Source organism: Prinia subflava, chromosome 4 (assembly GCF_021018805.1).
Source record: "Prinia subflava isolate CZ2003 ecotype Zambia chromosome 4, Cam_Psub_1.2, whole genome shotgun sequence".
Taxonomy (NCBI): domain Eukaryota; kingdom Metazoa; phylum Chordata; class Aves; order Passeriformes; family Cisticolidae; genus Prinia; species Prinia subflava.
In genome coordinates, this window is record NC_086250.1 from 29,862,623 (window position 1) to 29,871,145 (window position 8,523).

General features: G+C 38.6%; 1 long non-coding RNA gene across 1 annotated transcript; it reads left to right on the forward strand.

Moving 5' to 3' along the window:
- Nucleotides 1-303: 303 nt before the first annotated feature.
- On the forward strand, nt 304-6,685 carry LOC134550068 (uncharacterized). The gene is made up of 3 exons (XR_010080244.1): nt 304-423; nt 1,375-3,856; nt 5,487-6,685. It is a non-coding gene; the product is annotated as an uncharacterized LOC134550068 (long non-coding RNA).
- Nucleotides 6,686-8,523: the final 1,838 nt, after the last annotated feature.

Here is an 8,523-nt window from a genome sequence, read left to right on the forward strand (position 1 = left end):
TATATATCCAAACATATCTGAAAGACGAAAATGGAGAAAACCTTGTCATTGCAAGCAACCTGCCTGACCTTTGTGGATTAAATATCTGTATGGAAGCTACTTCAGGAAGCCCCTGACAGCTCCTATTTGAGGTCTTGTATAACAAGGGTAAAGTTTAAGCCACCCCAAAGCATTCTCAGGGTTTGCTGAGTACCACAGATGTCCCCATCGAGATTGGTTGGCCTTAATTGAAAGAGAAGCTGCTGTTACCCTCCCACAACCCAGCTCCCAGGCAGCAGCTGGGCTTAGTTAAACAGTTACCAAGCAAAAGTCATCGTCTGGCTCTGCTATTTTTTCTAAATATTATTTCCACTACTTATTTAATTCTACAAAAAGGGCAAAACATTCTCTTGAGAATAATGCTTTGGCTCAGTCAGTCAGTAAGTAAGTAAAGTGTTTTGAGTATTGCTGGTCTATTTTAAGTGAGATTTATTATCTAGATCTTCATTTATTAAATCTGTAGGTTTGTGGGTTTTTTCTTGTTGGTTTTTTTTTTTGTTTTGTTTTGTTTTTGTTTGTTTGTTTGTTTTTTTTTTTGTTGTTGTTGTTGTTGGGGTTTTTTTGTGGAAAGGGAATAAATGCACCTATAATTCACAGGCTTAAAAATAATTTATATAACACTATTACTTATTTTGAAGCCTACTTCATGGTATATAAAAAAAACTCTTCATGCTTTTGGAAAGTTAAAACAAGAAAATCAAAGTCTCATGGGAAGATTCATCTGCAGTTAAGACCAGTATAAAAGCTCTGTGTTGTGAAGACAGGTTTCTACTTCAGTTTGATTTAAAGACTTTTAACAGTCTGTTCTCTACATCCTGTATTTGTCCTAAGTTATGGGTTTCACTTGATGAAAAATCCCACCATGTACTACCACAATTTTGCATCAGCTTTCTTCACATTCAGGTGGAGTAGAGTTATGGCAAATAAGCTACGTGTATCTCACCTGGGATAATTTTTCAGCAGTCCACAGGCATCAAAGAAACTGTGGAGGAAGGACACTCATATGTGCTTTCACTGATTATGTATTTAAGCAAAACAAAATGTGAAAATGTTTATAGCCTACAGAAGACCTTGAATCCAGCTTCTCTCCTTGATAACATTTCTATTCTTAACATAGGAAAAACCCACTGTCCTGAACTTTACCACAGATGAATGTTCAAATTAGTTGTTTCGTGTGTTGTAGAATTTTATTTTAGATTTCTTAATTCCTATTTAGGTTTGGTTAAACTTAGACACATACTGACAATAGGGGACATAACTCAAATATTCAGAGCAGAAGATATTCATTATGTCTTGGTGGACCAGACTGGAAAACTCAAAGAAAATATTTTACAGATTTGAGTGCAAGCTGAGGAAATTATCTGTACGTGGGTAGTCTATCTATCTGTCTCCTTGACCCTTCAGGGAAGTAAAGAAGGCAATATGTGAAAGGAAGACACCTCTAGAAGAAGGAAAAAGGGCCCAGAAAAGGGTAAATAATTCATTTCATATATAATCTGTGTCCATGACCTTTTCCATTTCTCCATGTTTGCTTTATCTTTTGACCATCAAATAATATCTGGCAAAAGTAGCAGGTTATTAGAGTTGTTTACAAGCTCTAATAAGTCCAGATATTGTACTTTCTATTGACATTTATCCAGGAAATAGCAGAATGGAGAATGACATAGTCCAAAAGCACTAACACATGGTATTGATAAAAGCACTGGAACACATACTGAAAAATCAATCTATTGCTTTAATGACTGATGCCTTCTTATTTTGCAGTTTTCACTGTCCTCAAATGTGCTAATTACATCAGTTGTTGCTTGTTGTGCTGAATGATTTTGTGGCTTCATAAATCATCATCAAACATTAAAAAAGCCTCACCCATGTGAAGAAGAAGCAACAAAATGCTGTAAGTTCAAACAGGAAACATTAAAGAGTGAGAATTTGTCTTGATTTTTCCCACAGTTCCTGTAACAGATGCACATCCTAATGAGGAGTTGAAGAACTGGTAAAACCATTGGCTCCCAGACACTGAAGGTCTCAACAGTGGAAGAAACTGAAATCAGAACCATCAGAATTTTCACACAGTTGATGCCTGAATGCTGTTATGTCAGGTCCCCCCAAATAATTAACTTGATTTTTAACAGCACTGATAAATGCAATAAAAAGTACACTTGGGCATCTGGCTCTTTCACTTGTGTTTCCCTAGGTGATTTCACTCTCATCGACCTGTGCTGTCACACATTTACAGGATTTGAAGTAAAAAAGCTTTCAAAGAGCTACTTGTTACCACAAGATTCAAAGTACAGTTATGAGAGTTAGCAGCCTTGTATCCTCATGTTTCCCTCACCACTGAATAATTACTTTGCTCTGTAATTCTGAAACAGTAATTTTCTGTCCAGAAAAGGATGGAAGAATTAATATTAAATATGGAATATACAGGAGTGGTAATAAATTCATAGTGACTGAAAAGTCATACAAAAAAAAAAAAAAAAAAAAAAAAAAAAAAAAAAAAAAAAGTGAATGAGTCAGAAATCTCAGCATCAGAGGAAATAACTCATTCAGATTCAGCCTAAAAAACAGGAAAGTAATTTCTGCTAGCTGGATTTTCTGAATTTACAGGTAAATATGTGCTGTTTTATTTCCAGAATCCTGGACTAAAGATATTAAAGCTGGAAGAAAGCCCCAGTAAAGATAACAAGAGGGAAAAAAGGAACAATACCCAACTGATCAGAAAGCGGAAAGCAAAAAATGTACTGCAATTAAAGTGTCAAGACAGATACTTGATATTAAATGCAAATAATATCTCTGTATTTATCAGGTTTTATAGGACTGAAGCAAATATTTATGTCCTCTAGATTAAGAATATTTTTTACCATTTAAGACAGAAATTTGTCAAGTATCTAGGATTCTGTAATCAAACCCTTTTAAAACTGAAGCAGCAGATGTGCTCCAACAGTCAAGCTTCTTACAAACTGCAATACCCTTTCTAGAATAAAGCTGGAAAAAGATTTAAGAGTAGTTGAAAAATACCATTTTACTTGAATGTAGGTCAAGAATAAATAAAGGGTTTTTCTTTCTTTGAGTATGGTAGCTACCCATAGTGATCTATCCTTTTGTTTCTGGAATCTGGAGTTTTGACCTGGTTTCTTAGGGCCTGACTTATTTCTACAGTATATAATTTATGTAGCAATTCCTCTACAGAGCTTTTAACAGCAAGAAGAGCTGTTGAAGGAGCTGTTTAGTAGTGAACTACAAAATCTTTAGTACCTAGTTTATTTCATTGCTCCTTTAGATTGTTCTGCAGTATTCAGAGCCTGAATGTAACAGCCCAGGAAAAACAAAACAAAACAAAACAAAACAAAACAAAACAAAACAAAACAACCAAAAAAACCCCACCAAAACTCCTACTGCAGTCTGTGAGTCACTCGTTATTTTGTCATGGTTTTATTTTCCATTATTACCTTATGGCATTTTGCTGAATTTTTCTTCATTGGACCACTCAGAAACCAAATGGGAAGGTCAGGATGAGCCTATTTCTGAGAAAAGTCTCCTCTAAACTTCATTTTTCATCTTTGACAGGGAATGTAGGCTGCAGAATACAGTCACCAGTTGCACTGCTTTGAAGGAACTGGAACAATATCTGGTTTCACCTCCTAAGGGAGGGGGAGAGGATACACTCGAAGATTTTACAGTGCTCTCTGAATCTGTTTAGGGACTGTCCCATGCTCTGGGCTTGACAGATTACAGCACGTTGCCTGCTCTCCTTTTTTGTCCTTTGGCTGGTTCCCCAGAAAATCCAAAATGCTTGTTCTGGGAGCTGCAAGAGAAGGTAATTACATGTTACTTAATGGGTGATTTCTTTATTGCATCATAGGGGAGCTACTTGGGGCTCAGAAGACATTTAAGACTTTTGTAAATATTTGTAGGAAGCAATCTTAGAATTATGCTGACAACAATATGTGCTTATGGTTGGTGGAATGGTCAGAGCCAGGTTCAGACACAGAGGTGAGAAGGGAGACTTGAAAAGTCACAGGTAGCTCTATCTGCATACCTGAACCACAGCTAGCTGATGGGGCACTGTGTGAGAATGCTTCCATTGCACAGAACCTGATCTAGGGCTGGGAAACCACTGAGCACCTGTCTCTGGTAAGTGATAAATATCTTGGATGCAAATGACCACAAAAATGTTGCCTGAGGTATGAGAGGGAGGGTGCATGGGGTCTTTCAGGGAGACTTTCTCTCTAATGCAGGCTGTGAAGGTCATCAGAGTCAGTTCTCTAGTGCTCTGACGAGCAGTGCCCTTCACAAACAGCTTGGAGGACATATGAGTGCAGTGGCTCTGTGCTTGTCAGGCCATCCCCACAAGGTGGGGATGAGAGTGGTGAAATGGTTGCTCCGCTTTTCACAAGAGAAACGGGTAGATCCCTCTGAGGTGTGTGTAATGCATGTATTCACTGGAGCTGAGGCTCATGTGCCCGAAGGGGAGCAGCACCTTTACAGCTGCAATAATCACAGGAACTGTGTGAAACTCCATTAAGAATTTCAGTACAGCTGGACACCTTCTCAGTCTTGGTTTGGAAAGACAGGTGTCTGCCAGGGAAAACTGGAGCTTCCCTTGGGATGGAGAATGTAACCCCCCTCCCTCCCAAATTATTATAATTTTGCAGTTAAGGGCTTTCAGGCAAAGATTTGGGAATAGGAATAGCAGTTCTTTACTAGGAATTTTAAAAATACAAATGTAGTAAAGCAAACAAACAACAAAAAAAAATTCTAGAAACATTGACAGAGTCAGAATATGACTGACAGCCTGGTCAGGGTGTCAGGAGTAGTCCAAATAAGTCCTCCTGGAGTGGCAGATGTGGTTCTGCTGCAGTAGAGATGAGTAGAAGGGTCTAGTGGTGGTGAGATGGGTCCAGTCTTTCCCCTGGGAATCCAGTGGAAAACAGACTGCCTTGGTGTTCTGACTCTCAGATTTTTATCCAGGTAGAAATGCTTGGCTCCTCTCATCTCACAATGGGATGATGTAATGTTATCAGTCATATCAGTCATATGGTAAGCCTTAATGGCCCATTAACAGCACATATCCCCCTGGAGGGAGGATGGGTCGTAGAAGAGATAAGGAACACTGCTCCACCTGGTTTTTAGGAGTTGGCCCCTTAACAGAAAGACACCCTCTCCCTCTCCTCTGAAGTTATGCAGTAAAGAAAAGAAAAGAAAAAAAAACCAAAACACAACACAAAAGAACCAAACCTCTTCAGCTTGTTTCAACGGATTGGGAATAGAATACATGCTTTTGATTACATCTTGCATTGAAACCCAAGACACTCTCCCAGAACCCAGTGATGGTAACTGGAATGCCATGGGCAGTGACAAGTTGGGGAGTGTTTTCAAGATTTCGGTAACAGAATGTGCTTTGCTTGAGTACTTGAGTACTGAACTGTTCATCTATTCCCATATAGGTCTGGCACACCAAATGCCCACAGGGTGATACTGATTTCTGACACAGACTGGGCCTAGAAAGAGAGGAACTACTGCTCTGTACCTCATACCAACCCCTGAAGAAAAGGTGACATGAAAAATCTGAATGAACAGACTCCTGAACCTTGTACCTGGAAAATAACAGCCCACTGTTGACATGGAGGCCCAACAGGCAAACTTAGGCTACCAGCAAGACACAACAAGGTTGGTATGAACACCAGGAGCCTTCTCTCTTCTTATGAGGGCTCTGAGAACTGAGAGGCATGTGACTGGTGGTAGTACCCACGTGAGACTGAGGCCCTGAGAGATGACAGTGGCTTGCACCATGGAGAGCACTCATGTGTCCTCCCTCCCCAGTGGTGGCCTGCAGCTCTGAGGCTCTACTGTGCTAATATGGAAGGGGCTACTCTCAGGGGGACCTCTCTCTGAAAACCACAACAAGGGCAGCTTTAGAAGTAATTCAGGCATAGTAGTGTAACTTCACTCTATGTAGAAGTAAATCCATGTATTTTTAAAATGTTTGCTGACTCCAGACCAGACATGTGTTACCCCTCGTATGGTTCATGGTCAGCATGCAGGTAAGCATGTTTGACATATTAGAGCACTGGAACAACACATACGTTTGAAGGCTTGGTGTGATTTTTGCCTGTAAAAATGTTTTCACATTCAATATGTAATTAAAAGCAGGCTTGATATAACCATCATTACAGACTAAAAAAATCAACCTGTAGCTTTAGAAAACAAATATGCTTCATTTTAAAAAAGGAATGCTATTACAGTTCTTTAAAAGGCAGGTGGACTCAATGTGAACGTCCACAATTTTTTAAAATGTTTACTCACCAAATACCTTCCAAAGCATTCCAAATCCTGTGTTTCTCTACAGCTTTAGTTATCACTGCTACAACTAATGAATCCAAAGAGCTTAACGGAGAATAGCTGCTGGGTCAGACAGACAAGTGCACTAAGACCATTGCGGTATTTCTGTAGTACTAATTAGTCTATTGTAGATTTAGTAATTCATTTTGTAATGATGTTGAATGTTTTCAGTTCTTGCTGTTAATTGATTTCAAATAAGTTTTCTTTCTTGTTTTGATTTTCTTCTATGAGCTATTGTGCTGAGGTGATGTCCAGAAAGTCTTTGTATTTTAAATGTGGAAATTTCTCACATTTACAGATTGGAAATTACAGCATTATAAAGGAATTGGGAAAGAAATTCTTCACTTTCTAGTTTCCCCTACTTTTTTTAGGAAACTGATTTGTGTGGTAGCAAGATATGGGAAATTAAATAAAATATTTGGTCTTTTTTCAAATATTTTAACATATTTCATTCATTCAGCTAGTGTAATAGTTCAGCCATTTGAATGCCTCTTCTGGGCTTGGAACCATCAGGTGATTTTGGATACTGACCTGTCCGACATACAGCACCAATCACCTCTTCATTTTGGGCCAGTGCCATGAACTGAGGGCTGATACCTGCTGACCCAGCCACTGTTCACATGAAGGCAGTTATGATTAGAGCTCAGCTTTGCACCATCTTGAGCAAACTATCTATGTGCTGGTACATTAATCTAGCAATTCATAAATTGTTCTGTTCCTTTTCTCTGTGATGGAAGAGTCCAGCCTTGCTGCAATACACTCTCTGTTTCTAGTACACAGGCTTTTAGTCCAGTTTATTTCCACTGGTTAGAAATGGTAGTCAAAACAGTGTTCACTAGGGGATAAAGTTCAATGCAATATCACTACTGTGCATATAAATTGAGTAAAAGACATAAATGAATGAATAAATAATAGCTCCCAGCTCCACACAAAAGAGAGTTGTCTGTATGACTGTATAGTGTCACATCAATGCAGAAAATCCTTTTCCTGTCACAATATTCATCATTATACCACGCAGGTATATACCACCCATAAAGCACCATTTAGAGATAATGGAAAAAATGCAGGACACAGCATGTTTCTGGCTGATAATATTGATTCCAGGTGTTCTGAGAGAAAATTAATTAAGTCATGTGTTCCAGCTATAACACTTCTTACCCCTTTTATGGATGCCTGTTGAAACAGTTCATAACATTCTACAGACCCCAGACCCCATATCAAAACTAATTACAAAAATTAAGCTAATTGTTTAAGAGCTTGCAGCAGAGTGGAGAGACACCAGCAGCACATTGCCACCTGGATATTTTCTTGCCCATGTGGACTTTATGAGAGGAATGATACTCAGATGGGAATTAATAAATTCAATAGATATGGTCTTAAACTTTTTGCAGGATATGGTAATTTTACTCTTGGACACTAGATAAGTCATAACCATGATGTCCCCTCATTTTTTTAAACTTGCACATAACATCTGTCAACAGATGCAAAAAAAATCTGTTTATTTCAACTGGCATATTAGCCAGAGAACTGGTTAGTAGAGCAGCTGAATTATTCATCACAAATACTGTCTTGTTAGTCTGCAGATCTTCAGCAGCTCAATACACATCTATGCAAGTAAAAAAAAACTGAACAACTATTTGGCAAGCAGTTCACTTGTGGCCAAATCTGAACTAGTGACACACTCAGAACTACAATTTTGGACTCAAGTACTGACCTCTTGCCATAGTTATTCGTCATGTAAAATGTGTCATCTCCTGTTATGTGATGTTACCTTTGTCTCACGAGAAACTGGTATTGCCAGGTGTGGGAGTACCCATACAGGTGTTGAACAAGGAATATTGCCCATTGGAGATAAGTCCTTGGATAAAACTGCATATCTGTTGAATAAAATAACATTTGAAGGGTACCACACACACTGTAAAAAATTTCCATATTACTATCTAGTGTTCCAGAAAATTAACTAATCATTTGCAGAAGACGAGAGGTTTAATCATCTCTTACTATGAAAACAGTGTAATGCAAGAGACATCTCCACTTCTGGAGTCAGGACCATCACTTATCAACTTCCTTGAGCCAAACACTGAATATGTGCTGGGCAGGAAAAACTGAGGATGCTCTTGTACTACCCACAGTGCTGATATG